Genomic DNA, 23,890 nt, shown 5'->3' with positions numbered 1-23,890 from the left:
GGAGCTCCCATCAGAGGACGAGTCTGTGTCGCTGGTGTCAGCTCCTGTCCCCACCGTGGAGCTCCCCTCGCCCTCCGTCCCACTGGTGAACTCTGAGTCTGTAGTCTCACCCTCCAGGGCCATGTGGGATGGAGCTCCCTCATGCTCCGGCGCCACTGCTCCTCTGCCTGATGATGCTAATGCCCACAAGAACAGGGAGACCACAAAAGGGGGGGGAAGACAGAAGAAAGACATGTTGAGTGCATGCATTATCGCGACCGTTGGCGGACACGACAGACACAGAAGCCCCCTGCACTATGCCGTGCTCTTGGGGTCCACTGTTCAATTCCTGGGAAATGGCCTACAAGGCTATGGATGACATCTGCACATAGATGACACAGGGGCATGAGTAGGTGTACTTGGCACTCTACAGAGGTGGGGTGGGGTGCCACATGGCCTGCCTTACGGAGGGGCCTTGCCTACGAAACTCGCCCTGGCCTAGGGAAACCCACAGCCCACCTCCCTCACCCAGACTCCTCCACTGCGCGCAAAGTCACCAGAATGAGAGTGTACTCACCCCCTTGTGGCTGCTGTGATGCCCTCAAGCGGCCAACCAACTCCGGGGAGGCCTCCGCCAGGATCCTGAACATCAGGGGGGTCATTGTGCGATGGGCACCCCTCCCACGTTGGGAGGCCATCCCCAGCTGAGCCTCCGCCGTCTTCTTGCTCCAGCGGCGAATGTCCTCCCATCTTTTCCGGCAGTGGGTGGTCCGTCTGGGGTAGACCCCCAGGGTCCGGATGTCCTTGGCGATGGCACGCCAAATATCTTTTTTCTGGTGGGCGCTGACCTACATGAAATGTACAGGGGAAAAAGAGAAGTTATTACCAGCTGCACCGTCAATGTGATTGGCCCCCATCCCTACCCTTGCCATGGGGCACATGCCTTCACCGTCTTTCATGCACGCAGCACTCTCCCCCCTTCCTGCTTACATCCAGCCCTCTCCACACAGGCATAGCCCATACAACATGCTCCCTGTGTACTTACCTGTTTGTCTGGAGGACCGTAGAGTAGCGTGTACTGGGGGAGGACACCATCCACAAGCTTCTCCAACTCCTCCGATGTGAAGGCGGGGGCCATTTCCCCAGACACTCGAGCCATTGTCTTTTACAGACCGAGGTCATAGCAGCACTTGCAGTGTAGGTCCTCTCCTGTCGAAGATCAGGTATCGAGTGATTCAACAGATAGAAAATGGCGGTCACGTCCGCGGCGGTGCGTACCGTCAACGCCGGCGTACATCATCATTGGCTCCTTGGACCCATAGGGTCCAATGTTAACCAATGCACAATTGCGCCGCGGTGTACAACACCAGCGCAGTTACTTCACATCCCATTGTCCCACCTTACAGGTCAGGCAGCCACCATTTCAGGGTCCCACATAGCTTCATTTCCAACTGCGTCACACATACCTAGGCCTAGACTCAACACACATACAGGCCACTTTTTGTGAATGATTGGTGTTCTGGGTAAACTGTGGGTACGTACCTCTTGACTCTGTGATCGCTGTTGTCCTTCATAGGCACCGTCCGCTGGGACATGTGAGGAGATGGCGGCATCCTCCGGTGTACCGACTGTTGGTGGACCTGTCGACAATGGAGGAGCGACATGTGATTATCACATACAGGCTTGTCCGTGCCACAATCCAGGAACTGTGTACCCAGTTGGAGCCATACCTGATGTCAGCAATCTGCCATCCCACAGGAATCCCCCCTCAAGTGCAGGTGCTGTCAGTGCTCCATTTCCTTGCAAGTGGGTCTTATCGAACAACAGTGGCCATAGCAACAGGGATGTCCCAGCCTATGTTTTCCAACGTATTGTCAAGAGTGTTGTCTGTCCTTCTGAAACACATGCAGAGCTACATCGTTTTCCCTCAGGTGGAGGATTTGCCTACAGTGAAAGGTGATTTCTATGCCCGGGAAATATCCCCAACATCATAGGTGTCATTGATGGGACCCATGTGGCTTTGCCCCCCCCCACAGGAGTGAACAGGTGTACAGAAACCGGAAGAGTTATCATTCTATGAATGTACAGATGGTATGTTTGGCAGACCAGTACATCTCCCATGTGAATGCCAAGTTCCCTGGCTCAGTGCATGACGCCTACATCCTGCGGAATAGCAGCATCCCTTATGTGATGGGTCAACTCCAGAGGCACCGTGTGTGGCTATTAGGTGAGCACCTGAAGGCAAGTCAGTGGGAATGGTTGTCTGGGTCTGGGGATATCCCTACAGGTTAGTGTGTGTCTAATAGTTGTCCCTCACCATTTGCAGGTGACTCTGGTTACCCCAACCTGTCATGGCTACTGACCCCAGTGAGGAATCCCAGGACAAGGGCAGAGGAACGCTACAATGAGGCCCATGGGCGAACTAGGAGGGTGATTGAGCAGACCTTCGGCCTCCTGAAGGCCAGGTTCAGGTGCCTCCATATGACAGGTGGATCCCTATTCTACTCACCAAAGAAGGTGTGCCAGATCATCGTGGCCTGCTGTATGCTTCAGAACTTGGCTTTGCGACGACATGTGCCTTTTCTGCAGGAGGATGATCCAGATGGCGGTGTTGTTGCAGCTGTGGAGCCTGTGGACAGTGAAGACGAGGAAGCAGAGGAAGAAGACATGAACAACAGGGACTCAGTGATCCAGCAATATTTCCAGTGAGACACAGGTAAGAGTACAGACCTGCCTACTACATGTACTTTAACACTACTACCTCTCTACTGTCTGTCGTTTTCACCCAGTGTATGGTCACTGAGTTGTCACTTTCCCTTACGATTTCACAGATGTGTGTCCCACTGTGTGACATCTGCTTAGATTCCTCATGGACTAGAGCTGTGTGACATAGGTATGTTGACATTATAATTGAAAGAGCATTTTGTCACTGCAATTGATAATACACTATTTCGAAATCACAGACAGACTCCAGATTGTTTTGTGCTTTAAGTGTGTTTATTTAAGTGCTCAATATTGGAGGGGGTAGTGAAATGGTGAGGGGTGATGGCGGAGGAATGTCCATGGCAGAGTCCAGTCTATTAGTCTCACAGGTGCATTGCCCAAATGGGCATAGGAAGTGGAGCTGGGGCAGTTTGAGTATAGACAGGGTGACAAAGTGGGACAGTAGGATGACAATCAGGGTGGTCTAATTTCTTGGTGGGGGTCTTGGCATCGTGCTCTGTCTTTGTCCTGGATCTCAGGGACCGTTTGCAGGGTGGTTCTCCCTCTGCAGGGGGTGGGGTGCTGGTGTAGTGGTCCTGTGGCGTGGCGTCCTGTCCACTAGCGCCGGCGGAGGTGGTGGGCAGTTCATCGTCCATGCTAGTGTCAGGGGCCCCTTGTAGTACCACAGTGTCCCTCCTGGTGTTGAGTACTTCCTTCAGCACCCCTACGATGGTGCCCAGGGTGGAGCTAATGGTTCTGAGTTCCTCCCTGAAGCCCATATACTGTTCCTCCTGCAGGCGCTGGGTCTCCTGAAACTTGGCCAGTACCGTTGCCATCGTCTCCTTGGCCTGTCCGCCCCCTGTCGCACAGCAGCCCTCCCAGTTCCCCTGTGTTCCTGGGCCTCCGTTCCCTGGACCGTGTTCCCACTACCACTGCCCCAGGTCCCTGTTGTTGTTGTGGTGGTGGGTTATCCTGGGTTCCCTGTAGTGGTGGACACACAGCTGATTGACGTGTCCTGGGGACGGAGGTATGGGCCCTCTGGGTGGGTGCTGTGCTGGTGTTTACAGAGGGGGGAAGGTCTGTGGTGGCCTGTGACTGGGTGAGGGGAACCGACTGTCCCGAGGTCCCCGATGGGCCGGGCTGGTCATCTAGATCCAGTTGGACAGAGGTGCTGTCATCACTGTGGGCCTCTTCTGTTGGTGGTGTGGACATGTGTGGACCCTCCTGTCCGGTGACGTTGGGTAGGGGTCCTGCAGGGGTATAAAAGGATGATTATTACATCTGTGTGTGTCATGGTGTGCAATGGGTGGGTGACCGTGTACCCCAGTGCTTGCATTCCTGTGTGGGAACTTGTGTGATGATGGTTTAGGGGGTTGTATGGGTATGTGAAGTGGCCATGCTTTAGTGATGCAGACTGGTTTTTGCATGCAGGGCTTGGTGTTGGGATCGGTGGTTTGTGATTTTGGGACATATGTGAGGAGTTGGGGTGCTGGGGGTGAGGGTGGGGGGTATGTGATAGCTTGCAGGTAGGGTGGGGGATGTAATAATTAAGATTTGTCTTACCAGAGTCCATTCCTCCACCTACTCTTGCGAGGCCCTCAGGATGCAGAATCGCCAAGACCTGCTCCTCCCATGTTGTTAGTTGTGGGGGAGGAGGTGGGGGTCCGCCGCCAGTCCGCTGAACCGCCTGGTGGTGTCTTGAGACCACGGAACGCACCTTCCCCGTAGGTCGTTCCACCTCTTCCTGATGTCCTCCCGATTTCTTGGGTGCTGTCCCACTGCGTTGACCCTGTCCACTATTCTTCGCCATAGCTCCATCTTCCTTGCAATTGAGGTGTGCTGCACCTGTGCTCCAAATAGCTGTGGCTCTACCCGGACGATTTCCTCCACCATGACCCTGAGCTCCTCCTCCGAGAACCTGGGGTGTCTTTGCCGTGCCATGGGGTGGTGTAGGTGATGTGTGGGGTGGAGTGTGTGGTGATAAGTGTGCTGATATGTAGTGGTGTGTTGTGTGAGGTGCGTGAAAGTTCTGTGGGTGATGGTGTTGTGTGCCTGTGGATGCTGTTGTTCTTGCTGGTGGTGTCTCTCTCTGGCCTTCTTTGGGAATTTTGGGTCATAAGGGTTTGTGGGTGATGTGGGTGTGTGTTTTATATTGTAATGGGTGTGTGGGAGTGGTGTGTGTATGTGTATCAGGTGTGTGTATTTCGAACTGTCCAATGTAGATGTGTTTTGTAAGAGTGTGTGTATTTTGAGCGCGGCGGTGTGTACCGCCAATGGAATACCGCGGTTGAAAGACCGCCGCGTGGATTCGTGGGTCGTGATAGTGTGGGCGTATTTCTGTTGGCGTGACGGTGGAGGTTTTGTTTTCACCAGTTTCTCACTGACCTTTGGTGTGGCGGACTTGTGTGGGTGTCTGAAATTTGGCAGATTCCGAAATGTGGGTCATAATAGTTGTGGCGGAATTCCGCGGCCGCGGCGGTGTGTTGGCAGTTTTCTGCACGGCGGTAAGCGGCTTTTGCCACCAATGTTGTAATGACCGCCTTAATGTCTTATTGTGTACAACTGTTTACCATGTACTTCAATAATTTCTCCACATTTTCAATTATTTTAGCATGTACTTACCATTATAATACTGGACTTTCATATTAAAATACAGACACAAATACAGCATTCAGAAGAAATGGTTAGGAAAAGGATACTTCTCTGAGGGAGGCCAAACATAAGTCCCTTTTCACCTAGCTTACTTAACTGCACACACCCGTAGCTACACACACCTGTCATGGTCGTATCATGAGATGGAGTGAGAATATAGTGCCTGATACATCAAGTCATTACACCCATTCTGTCTCTGTGGACAAATGTGTTGGTACATAGAGGACACAGAAAGTAACCCAATTAATCATTCCTTTTCGACCAGCAGCATCAAAAAACTGGATGCAGACTGGCAGACATAACGAATGCCACTGATCGTCTAGGTTTACGATAGCGCAGAAACACCTCTCTACGTTCACGATGTATGTAAACTAACCAAACATTTGAGGCAAATTAACTACTGTGTAGCATGTCTTATGACATCTGCGCAGTGAGGTTGGTACTGCGGCATGCAGTCCTGTACGTCAGTAGCACTGCAAATCTCTACTCCTCTCTCCAATGTGTAATGGACGATAAATAGGACACTGCAGGAAAGGCTGATGCAAACACTAATGCTGTAGCACCCTCTTATTAGGGAGACTCTAAACCACCCACAGAAAGAGAGATGTTACTGATTCAAATTCCATAAACCTTTCTTTGAATATCATTTAAGTGGTAGTCAAAATGTTTCCCATGTTTTTTGGTAATGTATTATTCATTTGTGGCCCTACAATATCTTTACAATTATACCCATCCTCTGGGTGCCATTTTACTGTTTAAATACACGTGGTAGTAACCTACTGAGTGGATTAACCAGTTTATATACTTCAGAAAAAAATAAGCGTTACCATAAACTACCATCATGAAATGGAACCGAAAGCATTCCTGGGAAAAATGTGCTCAATCAGGGACACATCTCATTGATTGAGGAAGCGTAGCAAACAAGCCCAATTCTTGCCACAGGGGTGCTTCCGTCAAGAATATTTTTGGCCAAACATTTCCATCTATTACACAATCATTCAAACATATTGGTTAAAAGGTTTTAGAGGTAGTTTCTAAGGGGAGCTAAAGAAATGAAGTGAAATGTCATGGTCTGACAAAGGCAGAGACCATGTCAGAAATAATATGAAACCCCGTGTTTTTGATACAAAACATAATATTTACAAAATGCAAATATTTGTGCCGCACGAGAACCAGTGTTTACTTGACATAGTATGCTCCCTTGGAAAAATACTGTTTGACAATCATTATGCCAACTGTAACAGGGAAAACTCCCCATCACTTCTTCCATGACTGGAAATCACCCATCAAAAATGAATCCCTGAAAATGAACCAAACAAAAATCAAGTGATGTTTTTATTTTTCGAGGGTTTACCATAATATACTCAAGTAGCTGTTCTATCCATTTGAGATGCTGAAATGGATCCTCGTGCTGGCAATTATATTAGCGATCCACTCACATGTTCCATTGTGCAGCTATTCAGATGATACTCAAAAAATGTTTTGAATCTCCTCAGTAGGCTATCCTATTAGCGTTGATCTCTAATGCCCACTTGGAGCAGAGCTACTTACTTTGCCCGTGTCTGCTCACTGTGCCAGACTGACGTAAGCCTTGCTTCTGGTTCTAGGATTGGTGCAAGTTAATTTTTACCCCAAGCTTCATATCAGTCAGTAACGCTATCCTTCAGGTTACAGACACTGCCATAGTGCTTGAGAATGTCAAGCACACTTTAGGATAAGTTATTTTTATTTACCACCAGCAACTAAAGCAGCACTAGCAGTTAAAACAACACCACCAGGTAATTGCTGTTATCTTTTTAATTAATTTAATAGGTATAAACAGCAGGATGTGAAGCACCATTGCTAAGCCAGACACCACCACTGTCCCAGCATGTAATGCGTCCTCACTATTCCAGTATTTAACGGTTCCCTGCAAGTACAGTAGTATTGCCCTTTTTTACAGGTGAGCGCGAAGCACTCGTCACGTGTTGTAATCTCTCTTTGGGCTCCAAGCCACGACCCTGTCATGTCAGTTTCTTTCATTGGTTTGTGAGCTTGCCTTTTGCATAAATTCTGCCTTTTCCGGTGTTTAGCCCTCCTCAAACGCAGAGACCAAGGCCCATATTTATACTTTTTGACGCTAAACTGCGCTAACGCAGTTTAGCGTCAAAAAATTTAGCGCCGTCTAACGCCATTCTGAAGCGCCATGCGGGCGCCGTATTTATGGAATGGCGTTAGCCGGCGCAAGCAGACCGGCGCTGCCTGGTGTGCGTGGAAAAAAACCACGTAGACCAGGCAGCGCCGGCGTTGGGAAAAAATGACGTTAGGGCGTCTTAAAATGGGGCAAGTCAGGTTGAGGCAAAAAAATCGCCTCAACCCGATTTGCGCCATTTTTTTACGACGCCCAGACGCCATTTCAAGACTCCTGTCTTAGTAAAGACAGGAGTCATGCCCCCTTGCCCAATGGCTATGCCCAGGGGACTTGTGTCCCCTGGGCATGGTCATTGGGCATAGTGGCATGTAGGGGGGCACAAATAAGGCCCCCCTATGCCACCCAAAAAAAATTAAAAAATATAAAAAATTATACTTACCTGAACTTACCTGAATGTCCCTGGGGTGGGTCCCTCCATCCTTGGGTGTCCTCCTGGGGTGGGCAGGGGTGGCAGGGGGGGTCCCTGGGGGCAGGGGAGGGCACCTGTGGGCTTATTTTGAGCCCACAGGCCCCTTAACGCCTACCCTGACCCAGGCGTTAAATAGTGGCGCAAATGCGGGGTTTTTTGACCCGCCAACTCCCGGGTGTGATTTTTGCCCGGGAGTATAAATACAACGCATTTGCGTCGCCGTCATTTTTTTAGACGGGAACGCCTTCCTTGCATCTCATTAACGCAAGGAAGGCGTTCACGCAAAAAAATGACGCTATTTGCCAATACTTTGGCGCTAGACGCGTCTAACGCCAAAGTATAAATATGGCGTTAGTTTTGCGCCGAATTTGCGTCGAAAAAAACGACGCTAATTCGGCGCAAACGGAGTATAAATACGGGCCCAAGTACCGAAAACATGCAAGGCTCCACGGTTTCCATTCGGTTTCTGGCCTACTTTTTCTCTTTTTTTCGCAACGCAATCTCACCGGGCAGAAGTCGAGCGCTTTGCATGACATCGACCCTGTTACACAGTTAATTGCACTTTTGCCGGTAAAGTAGATAATTGCACTTTTGCCGATAGGTTTCATTACGAGTGAACTTTTATTTCCCTTTGTGTGTCTGCTTTGCACGTATGGAGGCCATTGCCTCACTTATGTGAAACTTTTACTTTTCAGTTTACATGACAAGAAAAGTCCAGTTAGTTGTGTGAAACTGTTTTATTTTCATTTTCAATTTATGTGTTAGGGGATTACAATGCTAATTGCTTTAGCTCAAGGAAACGGGAGACCGGTAGCATTGCAAATGCTTCTTTCTCTCGATGCTCTCCATGCCGACAGAAAGCACCCAATCCTGAGTCAAGGTAATTCTGCAGCACCTCAAATTTGAAATACGGATTAGAATCGAAACAAATAAACATGAATAAGAGGCTCACAGTGAAGAACGGATTCAAACAGAACAAAGACTAATTTAACAACGCTTGGAGTCCCAAATCTCAAGATATTATCCCTTTACACACACAACCAAAATGAACTCTTAAAGATACATTTACCATTAGGATCTATTACCATGCATAACTGATAAGTGGTAAACTTGAAGAAGAAAAGGCCAGACCTCTCCTCAACTGCCTTATACGGAAAAAAGGTTGTAAGTGAGAATAAGCTCTCCCAGCTCTAAACTGACTAAAAGTTATAGGAGGGGGAAAGCTAAAATAAAGCCTCTCTATTTCTCATTCTAGGGAGTGGTGCCTAGTTCTAAGAATGAGAAAACTAAAAATATTAACACACTTGGGGGCAGATTTATGAAAAGTGGTGCTGCACCTAGTGTAGTGTCCCTTTTCTTGCACCCCTTAGCCCCCCCCTCCGGCCCTGTCACACACCATGTACTGCCCCTTTTACAATAAAACGATAATAAACATCGTTTATTATCGTTTTTTTGTAAAAGGTTTGCAGCTGCTGCTGCTGGTGGCGGGGGGGATTGGGGGTCACTCCTCCGCCATAGCGGAGGAGCCACAGCTGTCAAATATGGTATTTGTTGCCGAACAGGCAACTAACTAAAAAGTTAAATTTTTTGAAGAATAGCACACAGAACAAAAATCACTAATAGTTAAAGGATGCGGCCTATCTCTAAGTCTGGTGTCTTTATTTAGCAAGACGTTTCCACGGTTAATTTATTCAATATAAAATTAAATAGACACAGTATCTCGTGACAAAGGTGCAGTAACATATTTGGGAACTAGGATTCTAACCTTGTGAAAGTGAATGGAATTATTTAGATCAGATATAGGAATCACTGCCAGACCGCTGAAATGTTATATACAGAGTATTTTCATTACATTATGTAATCTTGATTTATTTACAGTAATTCGTCACAGATTGCGAAAGGAATCCGTCTTTTTGTCATGTTCCCTCATTACTATATATACTCTGGACAGCTGATGCTTTTACATCTGCAGTTTCCGTGTCCTTCTGAACAGCCACAGCCACATGTGGGTCACCTTACAATCACTTATTTGATGAATCTATTCCTAAAATGTACCATATCTTTTCAGATTGCATATTGTGTCCAGGAGCCCCCGCTGTAGTACTCATTCCTGTTGTATAAAAAACACGGGAGCCTTGAGGTTTGAATCTGTAACATTTATGAATAAAGTGCTATCAAAATCAATTTTGCAGCATGAAGGTGTATGCACTGCAAAGAAGACCATGAGAATGGGGAATCTCTGCAAGAAGCTAAGTGGCTCGTCTGTGTTTGAACAGACCTCAATAGCATATTCCCATTTCATAGAAGGTACAAAGCACTACGAGAAGTCTGAACCAAGTGGGAGCTCAGGGGAGATTTCACTTGAGGTGAAGTGGACTGACGGTGCATGTGTGTAGTTGGATGGTAAGGAACCGAAGACAGGAAGAGTATCAATTTACTGCACCATTGGAAGTGGAGAAGCTGGGAAGTGTATTGGGATAGGCAAAAGCCTCAACACCAAAGACTGATTTACCTTTTAAAATACTGTACTTCAGCCTCTCAGAGAAGAGTGTCTGATATGAAGGGGGGAAATCACATACACATGTGTCTCATACACACAGTGAATGGCCTACATCTGTACAAGGTTTGTATCAATATGGAACATTAATAAAGATGTTGGCCTTATTTATGTAGAGAGCAAACACGGTCACCAAATCTAACATTGACCTATCGTGGACCTAGTATTTTGAATGTGTTGTTCAGAGTGTAGACCACTCAGATTAAGTAAGACAGTCTTCAGTGTTCATCTATAAACCATTTTTCATGATTGTTTGTACAGCTCACCCATGCCAAAGACTTGTGTTTGCAGCATGTGCATATTTATATACACTTTGGTATACTCTTATGTACTAATATAGGCTCACGGCCTTCATCTGCAGATTGAATATCCTTGTGTGTGTTTCTGACTTGTTTGTAAGGCAAATTAAGTTAGTGTTTTGTATTGCATTATAGAATTTATAATAGTATTTATGATTCACATTGGGCTTGAGGACCTGTTTTTCAATCAATCAATCAATAAAAAAAATGTATAAAGCGCGCTACTCACCCGTGAGGGTCTCAAGGCGCTTAGGGAGGGTGAAGGGGGGGCAGGAGGGTCACTGTTCGAACAACCATGTTTTGAGGTTCTTTCTGAAGAGCAGGAGGTCTTTGGTTTTGTGGAGGTTGGTGGGGAGGGAGTTCCAGGTTTTGGGGGCGAGGTAGGAGAAGGACCTGCCTCCTGTGGTGGTGCGTTGGATGCGGGGGACTGTGGCTAGGGCGAGGTTGGCTGATCGGAGGTTGCGGGTGGGAGTGTGGAAGTTCACTCTTTCGTTGAGGTAGGTCGGGCCGGTGTTGTGGAGGGATTTGTGCGCGTGGATGAGGATCTTGAATGTGATTCTCTTGTTTATGGGGAGCCAGTGAAGGGTTTTGAGGTGTGGTGAGATTCGTTTGTGGCGGGGGAGGCCAAGGACGAGGCGTGCTGCGGTGTTCTGGATTCTCTGGAGTTTGCGTTTGAGTTTGAGTGTGGTGCCGGCGTAGAGGGCGTTACCGCAGTCTAGTCTGCTGCTGATGAGTGCATGGGTGACTGTCTTCCTGGTCTCTGGGGGAATCCATTTGAAGGATTTTTTTAGAGTGCAGAGTGTGTGGAAGCAGGAGGAGGTTAGGGCATTGATTTGCTGTGTCATGGAGATGGAGGGGTCCAGGATGATGCCGAGGTTGCGTGCGTGGTTTGCGGGGGTGGGTGCGGGGCCTAGTGCGGTGGGCCACCAGGAGTCGTCCCATATGGTTTTGTTGGGGCTGAAGATGATGATCTCGGTTTTGTTGGAGTTAAGCTTGGGGTGGTTTGTTGTCATCCAGTTGGCGGTGTTGAGGAGAGCCGCATGTAGGTTGGTTGTGGCGGTGATGGGGTTGCGCGTGAGGGAGAGGATGAGTTGGATGTCATCTGTGTAGGAGAGGATAGTGATTTTGTGTGATCAGAGGATGTTGGCTAGGGGGATCATGTAAATGTTGAAGAGTGTAGGGCTGAGGGAGGACCCTTGGGGGACTCCGCAGATGATCTTGGTAGTGGTGGAGTGGAAAGGTGGGAGGCCGACTCTCTGGGTCCGGTCAGTGAGGAAGGAGGTGAGCCAGTCTAAGGCTTTGTGGCAAATTCCTATGTTGTGGAGGCGTGTGTGGAGTGTGTGGTGGCAGACAGTGACAAAGGCTGCGGAGAGGTCTAGGAGGATGAATGCAAAGGTCTCGCCTTTGTCGACTTTGGTCCTAATGTCGACCGTGCATGCGATGAGGGAGGTTTCCATGCTGTGGTTCTTGCAGAACCCGGATTATGAGGGGTCAAGAGTGTTGTTTTCTTCGAGGTAGTGGGATAGGCGGGTGTTGACTAGTTTCTCGGCGACCTTGGCAGGGAAAGGGAGGAGGGAGATGGAGCGGTAGTTGGAGAGGATCTCTGGGTCGGCGTTTTTTTTTTTTAGGAGAGCAGTGATTTCCGCGTGCTTCCAGGGGTCTGGGTAGGTGGCGGAGTCGAAGGAGGAGTTGATTATGTCGCGGAGTATGGGGGCGATGGTTGGGCTGGCTTTGTCGTAGATGCGATGTGGACAGGGGTCGGAGCGGGATCCGGAGTGGATGGAGTTCATGTTTTTTTCAGTTTATTCGTGTGTGGTGGGGGCCCATGTGGTGAGTGTGGTGGGGGGATCATGAGTGGGGGTTGAGTTGGGTGAGTGAGGGGTGTGTGTGGTGGGTGTGTGTGGTATGAAGCTGTTGTGGATGTCCAGGATTTTGTGGTGGAAGTGGTTGGAGAGGGCGTCGCATAGGGGCTGTGTGTGTGAGCGGTCTATGTTGCTGGCTTTGGGTTTGGCTAGTTCATTAATGATGGTGAAGAGTTCTTTGCTGTTTTGAGAGTTGTTGTCAAGGCGTGTCTTGTAGTGGTCTCTTTTGGCGGTGCGTATGAGTTGGTGATGGGTGCGAATGGTGGCTTTGAGGGTGGAGAAGTTGGTTGTAGAGGGTTCTTGTCCCCATATTTTCTCCGCTTGGCGGCATTTGCGCTTGGAGTCTTGGGGTTCGGGGGTGAACAATGGGGCGTTCTTGACGTTGCGGGTGGCAATGTGTTTTCTGAGGGGGGCTAGTGTGTCTGCGCAGGTAGAGATCCATTTCGAGAGGTTGTGTGCTCCTGTGTTGGGGTCATTGGTGTGGGGGGGTTGTGAGCCAGTTGGGAGTTCAGGCGTTCTGTGGGGATCTTGTCCCACATGCAGTAGGGTGTGGTGTGTTGATGGTGGTGTGTGGGGGGTTTGGCGAAGGAGAAGTGGACGTAGTGGTGGTCAGTCCAGAGGAGTTCGGTGGTGTGGGTGTAGGCTATGTGTTGGCTTGAGGTGAAAATTGTGTCGAGCATGTGTCCTGCTGAGTGGGTGGGTGCGGTGACCAAGTTGTTTTAGTCCGAGTTTGGTGAGGTTGTCTATGAGGGAGGTAGGGTTGTGGTCTTGTAGGTTCTCCAAGTGAAAGTTGAAATCACCGAGGAGGATGTAGTCTGTGGAGGTGAGGGCGTGAGAGCTGATGGTGTCGCAGAAGGCGGGCGTGGTCCTGGTGGTCTGTAGATTAGTGTACCTCTGAGGGTGGAGTTGTTGTTAATGTGGATTAGGAAGTGCATGTGTTCTGTGTTGTCGATAGTGTCTTGGGAGATGGTGGTGACCTTGATGGTGTCCCTGTGTAGGATGGCAATGCCACCCCCTGGCCTGTTGAGGCGGTCTTTGCGTTGGAGTTTGTATGCCTTCAGGGTGGCGATGGCTATGTCGGGTTCCGAGGAGGGGTTGGTCCAGGTTTTCGTGAGGAAGGCGATGTCAGGTGAGTGTAATGTGATGAGGTCCCAGAGTTCTATGGCATGTTTGTGAAGGGAGCGGGTGTTGAGGAGCAGGCAGTTAAGGTGGGTGGTGTTGGTGTGGTGCATGAAGGTGTTGTTGTGGGGTGTGTTCTGATTGGGGGGTGGTGTGTGGTGGGGCTGGTGGGTGGGGGTGGGGGCAGAGTAGGTGTGTATTGTGTTGGGGTGTTGTGTTTGTTGCCGGGGGGTCGCTATGGTTGGTGTTTGGTGTGAGGGGTGAGGAGCAGGAGAAATGACAGGTGAGGCAGGTGAAGGGGCCATGAGTGTGTGTGGGGCTGGAAAGGGTGCAGGTGGGGCAAGGGCCTGGGTTGAGTGAGTGGAGGGTAAGGGGTGAGTAGGTTTGTTTGAGAAGGCCAGGGGGACTGGCGCTGGGCGCAGTCTTGGCGCGGACGGGCGCAGCGGCATGCCCGCTGCGCGCGGCTGCCATAAATGTGGGGGAGGGAGGGAGTGGCAGCTGGGAAGAGGGAGGGCTGGACGAATGGGAAGGCTGGGGGTGGGGCCGCAGGGGCGCAGCAGCAGGGGGATATTTACAAAAACAAGGAAACGGGCGGTGAGGAGGAGGGGGGAGGCGGGAGGGGCCACAGGGTATGCAGCGGCAGGGGAATATTTACAAAAACAAGGAAACGGATGGTGAGGAGGAGGGGGAGGCAGGAGGGGCCGCAGGGGAAGCAGCGGCAGGGGAATATTTACAAAAACAAGGAAACAGATGGTGAGGAGGAGGGGGGAGGTGGGAGGGGCGGCAGGGGATGCAGCGGCAGGGGAATATTCACAAAACCAGGAAACGGACGGTGGGGAGGTGGCGCTGGGCGGAGGAGCGGGGAGCGACCTGCCTGCAGAAGCAGGGTCAAGGGTGGCTACCGTGCCGCGGCTGCCATAAATGGGGGGGAGGGAGTGGCAGCTGGAAGGAGGGAGGGCTGGACGAATGGGAAGGCTGGGGGGGTGGGGCCGCAGGGGACGCAGCGGCAGGGGAATATTTGCAAAAACAATGAAACGGACGGTGAGGAGGAGGGGGAGGCGGGAGGGGCTGCAGGGGACGCTGCGGCAGGGGAATATTTACAAAAACAAGGAAACGGACGGTGAGGAGGAGGGGGGAGGTGGGAGGGGCCGCAGCGGCAGGGGGATATTTACAAGAACAAGGAAACGGACGGTGAGGAGGAGGGGGGAAGCGGGAGGGGCTGCAGGGGACGCAGCGGCAGGGGAATATTCACAAAACCAGGAAACGGACGGTGGGGAGGTGGCGCTGGGCGGAGGAGCGGGGAGCGACCTTTCACAGTCCAAGGTTAATAGGTTGTTGGTTGTAGTTAGGCCTGCAAGGGAAATGTTGGATGGCATGCTTGAGGTTTGAGAGATTCTTTAAGCATAATATGGCAAATTGGAAATTATGCAGAAAATAGTGAGAATTAATGCAGTCCTGCATGTAAAGACCAACCCTTTTTGAGTAGTCCGCATTAAAGATTTCACCGAGCGTGAAGTGGTAGGTGTTTAAGGTAATTCCTCCTTTTCATGAATCAAGTTAAACTACGGACGCTTAAAGAGTGTAATCGACTTAGAACTTGTGTTCTACTTTGGTGGTAGGGGCAGAATTAATGCTGGAGCAAAAGAGATGCAGTGTGATGGATGGTTTGATATGTGGTGTACATTGTTTCAAAGTTATTAGGCCTAGTCACAGGCAGTTATTTGATTGATTGATGTGCTGTTGAAAACAATTCTGATATTTTATATGTTGTTGTCTTGCAGCTGTGTTCTACATTCTCTTCAGTTTGTGAATCAAGTGGAGAGATACCCAACAGTTTACACTGCTGACTTGGTCTAAATGGTAAAGCGCTTGAATGCTAATGTCTGAAATTCTTTGTGAGAAATGTTAGTATGGGAAACATCCACATATGGCGCAAGCAAGAGATTTTTCGAGCTGGATTCTTCTAAATTGACCTCAGGTGCCTGAGTCCTCTTCAGTTAGGTTCCTGGTGTCCTGAGTAAAGGTGGAAATCTATCACAGTCTCCTAATGGAACAATATACCAATTAAGTGCAATTCTTTAAAAGGTTAGCCTTCCTCTCATGTCCTAGCCCTTCTCCACACTCCAAGATCTAAAGATCTCTAGATGCAAAACTCCCCTACCAAAGAGGTGGCTGTCTCACTCATGGCTATCCCAACTAACCATGCTGGCCATGGCATTAAAGTTGTCACTCCTGTTCCTTGGAGTCAACTTCTTCTTCATCATCCATTATGGTTGCAAGTTGCCAGTAGATAAGAATTATTTTTAAAAGGGGAACTAGCATGGCATTGGTAGGTGACCCTAATCCATTTACCAAAACATTCTTATACAGTGTACTCCTGTGTTTATTACAGTGCAATGACGTTTTAGGACACAACCAGCCTCTGAGCATTCTTTGCATGTATAAATCCAACACTGCAGAGGACAGCCTTATGGATTTTACCACCTCTTACCAACTTAGCTCAGTCTACTTCAAAGGCATTACATATTCATCTGCAGACACATTTCAAGGATGGGCAATAGTTAGAAAAATAAGTCAAAGATAGATTGCTTCTTAGAATGAATGTTCTTTCTAGTCAGGCTAAGGAGATTACATAACTAAGATAACCCCTGCACACACCCTGGGTAGCTTGGCAGGAGCAGTCAGGCTTATCTCAGAGGCAATGTGTAAAGTAGTTGTACCTAACCCACACAGTAACACAGTGAAAACACTACAAATGGACACCACACCAGTTTTGAAAATAAACAATCTTTATCTAAACTAACCAAGACCAGAACAACAAAAATCCAACATACAGAACTCAAAAATATGACTCTTTAGACGTTTAATCAATTCTCGGTCCATAGAACTCTGTGGATGTTGGGATGTTACACACAGTACCTTTGGATGTGTCAAAATCCAAGACAGAAACATCCACAAAGGAAGAAAGCATTGAAAAGTGCATGAATGCATTGGTCCCTGAGTCCATGAGGAGGCGATGCATCAGTTCTGCTGCACACAGGAGAAGTGTTGCACCAATTCTGGACTGTAAGGGGAAGCGAGGCGTCGAGTTCTGGGGCGGTTCCTTTCAAGGGTGCTGCACTGGAAACTTGAGTGCACAGGTGTGATGTGTGGGAATCCGGACTCGCTGAAGATGGATTCAGCAGTGGTAAACAGGCACTGGATCCATTTCCTAAGCTGTATACCAAGAATGCGTTGGTTTGTTCAGCTGCACAGCATGGCCTGTGTCGGAGTCAGTGCAGGGGTCTCAGGCACCAGAGACACGAGGCACTGGACTCGGTCTTGTTTGTGGCACGCACTGGTGCTATGTCGATTTATTCAGCTGCCCAGTTTTGATGCGTAGACATTTCTCCTGCATGGCGGTGTTGCATCAGAAACACAGGCACTGTAGGAGCAATGCGCAGATTTTGTAGATTTTTGCCAAAGGGACAACCACCAAGAGCCCAGAACTGGAATAAGCACTACTTAGCAGGTCAGAACTCCCAGCAGTGGAGCTCAGGGGTGCTGCAGGTGAAGTCTTTCCTGGCCCAGAGACTTCCTACAGGAGGCGAGCACACACAAGCCCTTGTAGAACCTCTCACAAGCAGGATGCACAGCAAAGTCCAGCCCTTGTCCTCTCCAAAGCAGAAACAGCAACTACAGGCCAACCCAACAAAGCAACACACAGCAAAGGGGCAGTATCCCTCCTTCAGCAGTGGTAAAGTGCCCACAGTACCAAACCAGCAAAAGTGAAAAACAGCACACATTCAGAAATAGCAGAGGGAGAGGCAAAAAGAGAGGGGAAACGGCACCAGGATGCCAGGTCTAACAATGAAGTTAAGTGGAAAAAAGACATCGAGTGTAGGTCAACCCATCCATTCCATTGTACGTATTGTGTGTGATCCAGAAGATCTGGCAGGTCGCTCAGGTGAGGTCATTAACTTGTATGAATATTTGTTATGTCTTCCCATTGCAAGTCACAAGTGTGAATCGCATTAATTCTCTTATGCTGGCTCAAGAATGTAATATTACATATCTCATAGTCACCAAAATTACGATAGGTAACTCAAGCCTACATTTTCCCATAAATTTATTGTACAACCAATTTCTAGCTTTTTTGTGCTGATAAAGCTGTTGTGACATTTGATTGTACCCTTTATGAGACTGCAGAGATTTTTGGCAAATATACTATAGTGTAAAAATAGTGGCCTTTAATTGCTAGTAGGAAAGCCATAATTCAGCTAAAAGTGGTGCATTTATTATGTTTGAGTCAAGTTGAAAGAAAAGAGGAGATTCAGGTCACTTAATGAAAAGCAAATCATGATAGTTACAGCAACTGCTAAAAAGGTAATTAAATTACACACAGGAGAAATTATTCCACCCTCTTTAAAATATGTAAGGCAAAATCCCTCTCATCCTTATGAAAGGTGGGTCAATATGGACATTCACATTTGGATATTTTCGAGGGAAAATATTGTGGAGTGGAAATTCGAAACCAGTGTCTGCCATACATTGCTAATTGGGAATACAGTGCTGTAACATAGTTTCTTTCCACATGTTATTTTCATTTCAGATCCCTGTTCTATAAAATTCAAGTGATTGAAGAGTAAACTAGATGTACTATGACAGGATGAAAATATACCAGCAGCAGTAACATCAGTCACTATAATTTGTCAATTTAAGAAAATTGGTAGAAATGATGAAACATTAAATAAGGAATATTGAAATAGTCAAAAAAGGTTGGGAAAGTAATTATTTGAAGCGGGATATGAGGCTCTAGTGATGACAGACTGAAACACATCTCTGTGCTGGAATGATTTGTTTGACTGACAGATGAGAAGTTCATCTCTACATCCTACTCACAGCACATTTACAGCGCACAAACCTATTCATACTCCGCTCATCAATGGAAACTTCAAAACGTTTTGGAAAGTCATCTCCGGGCTAATGAAATCACTGTAATGGCCACTGTGCACTTTATAAAAGAAAAATAACAAAAACAATTGCAACAACATATGTCTGAATACCAATAAATAAAAGCAGTAGAAAAATGTGCAAATTAGTTTTAAACTTTTATCTTTCTAGTGATTTGATGAAAATGTTGACAGAAAAAATATAGTAGTAGCAAGAGCAGCCCATGGTGCTTTGAGGGAGCGGGGTGGCGCGTGCCAGGGGGTATTAATAAAAAAAAAAAAAAAAAAAAAAAAAAACTTACCTTTCTAGTCGCTGCCGCCACCACCATGCCCCTCCTCTGCTCCAGCTGCAGGCTCCCAGCCTATCCTGCGGCCAATCCGAACGCTGCTGTCATGCCGCTGGCAACATGACAGCAGCTTTCGTATAGGCCAGACCGCCCAGCCAGGGTGCTTCGAGGCAGAGTAAAAGTCGCTGCCTTCTTTCTCTGACCCTGCAACACAGTTCTGGGTTGGAGAGAGCACAGCGCGCATGTGTGTTTGGCTGGTCAGAGACAGTCGACCAAACATACCGTGCACTTCCCTCCGTCCCCGTCATAGCCCATGGCCCCACCCTTTGCAGAATAAAATGATAATAAACATAGGGGCATATTTATACTCCGTTTGCGCCGAATGTGCGTCAAAAATTTTGACGCACTTTCAGCGCAAACGTTGCCCCATATTTAAACCCTGACGCCCGATCCGGCGCACCAGGAAAATGGCGCTATGTGCGCCAGTTTTTGGAAGCGGCACCCCGCCCTGCGTTAATGACATGCAGGGTAGGCGTTCCCGTCCAAAAACAGACGCACATAGCGGTGCGTGGTATTTATGCTTCAGGGCAAAAATCACTCCCGCGCGGCAGGTGGCGCAAAAAAATGGCGCAAAGCACGAATATCGTGAAATTTTAACGCCTGGGTCAGGGCAGGCGTTAAAATGGGGCAAACACACCTGTACTTAATCAGAACACACAGAACAAACAACAGAGCAGCAGAGCAGCAGAGCAGCAACAGGGAGACATGGAGGTGATTTTTCTTCAACGTGCACGTAGACGCAGAGCCCTGCAGCAACAACAGCAGCCACAACAACAACAGCAGGGACCCCAAAGACAGCGCAGAAGGCAGGAGAGGATATTCTGCCCAAGAACAACCCTGCATGGCCTCAGGGAACGAGACATCATACAGAGGTACCGGTTGAACTGGCAGGCCATTCAGCAGCTGCTGACAAATATTGAACAGCTATTGGCCCCCACTTTAGTGACTCCACGCACTATCCCAACAGAAACAAAGCTGCTTGCCGTACTTCACATGCTGGCAAGTGGCTCCTTTCAGACAACTGGTGCCCTGGTTGGTGGAATCTCACAACCATCTTTCTCCGCATTCCTGCCTAAAGTACTGGATGCCATCATTGGACTGACACCCCGCCACATCTGCTTCCCTAACACAGTGCAGAAGCAGCAGGAAACTAAACAGGGGTTATACGCCATCAGTGGCTTTCCGCACGTCCTTGGTGCAATCGACTGCACACACGTACGCCTTGTGCCACCTGCTGCGAGTGAACACCTCTACCGCAACAGGAAGCACACACATTCCATCAACGTGCAGGCCATAGTCGATCACCAAGGACTGATCAGCAACATTGTGGCTAAATATCCTGGGAGTGTACATGACGCCTTCATCTTCCGTCACTGCACCATCAACCAACACTTCCAGGATGGACGGTATGGCAATGGACTACTTGTTGGTAGGACAAAAATCTACTTATATACTCACTGCACAGAAACCCTCTAGGATAAACAACCCATACACCACAATAGCAACACCTAGACAGGAACACACTGAGGTACTCACATCACTAGCCATGTTTCACAAGTCACCATTGAACCTCTCACACATTGGAATTTACTCCACAGCTTAGTGTGAAGACATTCATGACTGTGGTTGCCTAAATGTCACCTTGCAAATTGGAAGTCTCACAATAACCTGTACACTAATACAATGCATAACTTTTAAGGGATGGGATGGCCTGGGTATGTTCAATTGAACGTTTCTAATACCCTTTCATGTTTCAACTCTGCATGGAACTATCATCACACCCCCAGTGAGGACACACGGACACCTGTGTCACAAGTCACAATGCAAGGGAGGGCACACTGTACTTGAGAAACCGATACATCCTGCTGACAAACAGTTAGCCAACAAACACTTGCTCAGCCAAGCAAAAAAAACAATGCCAAAGTTTCCACCAACAACCATAGGTTGTCACATTACTACACAAAATAGTCACAGACAACACAACACAACTACTTCCATCAAAGATACGTACAACAGTGCCTCCTACATCTAATTGATACCATTCTGTGTTTCTCTTTCAGCTGATCAGGGGTATGGCATCCAGCCTTGGCTAATGACACCATATGGGAACCCAAATACTGCTGCTGAGCGGGCATCCAATGACGCCCACAAGAGGACACGCAGCATTGTGGAGCGGACCTTTGGGATCCTAAAGTCAAGGTTCCGCTGCCTTGACATCACTGGCGGAAGCCTACTATACTCCCCAGAGATGGTCTGCAAGATCATATGCACTTGTGCCATATTACACAATATTTGTGTAAAAAGGAACATTCCCCTCCTTGAACCGGACCCAGACATGCCTGAGGATGATGATGAGGAGGATGCTGGCCTGCAACAGGAGGGGGAACAACCTAACACCGCAGCAGGAGTGCGTAGGCGCCAACAGCTCGTGAACAATTTTTTAACTTAAGTTATTATAATCACTTGTATTCCACACTTGTAAATAAACACAGATAACAAACACCACATCATGCTTTGGCCTATTCATTTCTGACCACCTTTAGTTTGAAATAGCGGAAGATGAATGTCGTCTCATTGATCAAGAATGCCATTAAAATTCATCACACCAAAAATAAACATCACAACTGTATGCACAGAGGGTAGGATGTGACATGAGACATTATCATACACAGAGCCCAACAAGAGTACAAATGTGACAATTACACATGCCGGATCCAAACAACTGAAACAGTCTCTCATCCAGCCCAAAATTGGAGATCATTTGAAAGTCACATTACACGTGTTCAGAGACTGGGTGGGACCATCCATGTGTACGTGACCATGTCATCAATGGCTACTCTCAAGTGTGTGATATGAGCAATACACAATAGCTACAACATCAGCTGCCACTAACTCAGGAGGAGACCTTGAAGTTACAGTGACAACATACACCCAGACAGGTGATAGTGGATCCACATTCCAACACACATGTACACATATGTCATACAATCAATCTAATATTTTGAAAGTAGACCATCACAGTTGTGTCCCAGTCTGAACCTAGCAGGAAGATTGTAACATGACACTAAACCAGTTTATGCAGAAAGGGACACAGACAACCAAAATATTCTTCTCATTATCACATCGGGAACGCTGAGAGTCTTGCAAACATAGTCATAGGAAAATGGTATGCAAGTTTGCTCCAATTCATCATTACTGCAAACGTCAAATGGGCTAAAGAGATGAATGAATGGTCAACAGTCATTCATACCATATGGCCTTACATTAGACCGCTGCTGCAGGTTTGCCATGATATAATAAATATACTCCATGGATACAGTAGCTATTCTGGATGGTCAAATCCTAGGGTGCTGGTGGCCTAAGTCCACCTCTACCGCCCCCAAAACATACAAGAAGCATGTACTTGTGAACCACACACATGCATAAGGCACATGTGTGGCCTCCATGTCACAAGTCCAACACAAATCTGAAACACAAAATCATAATGGGACATGCTCAGCCCCATAAAAACTGAAAGTGACTCTCCCACTCCCTGTTAGGACTACAGATAAAAGCATCACCATCATAAATGTGGACACATTTTGGAGACGGAATACATAATGGTATCCCATCCATCATTTCAAAATAGCCATCATCAATTACACCAAATATGACGTCAAATATGGTCAATACATTAGTTAACGTACCCCAAACATTACAGTGTGAATGCGTTCTATACATAAAACAACGGACATGTGTCATATACAAACACATATGTGTATCACATCGCACCGTTTGACCATGACAAATCCCCTTTCCAAAGCTAAAAACATGAAGACATAAGGAAAAATTTGCTCCATATTCGACGCATACAGCATGGCCGTCATAATTTGTTCACGTACATGTGTGCACACAATGCAGAGTCAAATACAAATGTATCCAAAAGTGTCTTAATATTTTGCCTTCAAAGTATAATTTACATCCACAATATTTTTGACTCTGCATCATGTGCACTACTGTACGTGTAAAAAAAATGACGCTCATGCTGTATGCGTGGTAAAATTGACGCTACATGGACAATATGTTGGTCATCTCATGTACATTATGAAATATTAATATTCATATCATATTTTTTCACTCCGCATCATGTGCACTACTGTACGTGTAAAAAAAATGACACCCATGCTGTATATGTGGTAAAATTGACGCTACATGGACAATATGTTGGTCATCTCATGTACATTATGAAATATTAATATTCATATCATATTTTTTACTCCGCATCATGTGCACTACTGTACGTGTAAAAAAAATGACGCCCATGCTGTATGCGTGGTAAAATTGACGCTACATGGACAATCTGTTGGTCATCTCATGTACATTATGAAATATTAATATTCATATCATATTTTTTCACTCCGCATCATGTGCACTGTAATGCGTCAAAAAAAAAATGACGCACAACTGTGTATGCGTGAAAATATGACGCAAAACGGGAAAATAAAAACGGCGGCCATTTTTTGCAGGAAGTGATGTAATAGGATATCCTGTTTACAAATTCTGTACTGGGAGTTAACTTTCACTTTCACTTTGCAGTCTCAGATTTATCTAGACTGTGTGGTTGTGTGAAAGGTGTTGTCCTGTGTTTTACTGCTTTTGTGTCCTGTGTGCCTTGTATTTTGTCTTAGTGTCAATCTATTATTGTTGTATAACATTGTCTCAGTCTGTTTAGTGTTATTTTGTCTATACCTGTGATAGTTTGTATTGTCAGTGGGAGTCTGTTGTGGGTAGCATAGTTTGGGGGGTTAGTTGGGCTATTTTTCTCCTTCTTCTTTTTCTTGCACACCTCTACCTTTCCCCAT

General features: G+C 47.4%; 1 protein-coding gene across 6 annotated transcripts in view; it reads right to left on the bottom strand.

Annotated features, from left to right (window-relative positions):
* Positions 1-23,890, bottom strand: part of LINGO2 (leucine rich repeat and Ig domain containing 2) — a 3,618,115-nt gene that overhangs the window by 2,468,498 nt on the left and 1,125,727 nt on the right. The gene's annotated exons all lie outside the window — the stretch shown is intronic.

Source organism: Pleurodeles waltl, chromosome 1_2, assembly GCF_031143425.1.
Source record: "Pleurodeles waltl isolate 20211129_DDA chromosome 1_2, aPleWal1.hap1.20221129, whole genome shotgun sequence".
In the NCBI taxonomy this organism is placed as follows: domain Eukaryota; kingdom Metazoa; phylum Chordata; class Amphibia; order Caudata; family Salamandridae; genus Pleurodeles; species Pleurodeles waltl.
This window is presented reverse-complemented; position numbering and strand designations above follow the sequence as displayed.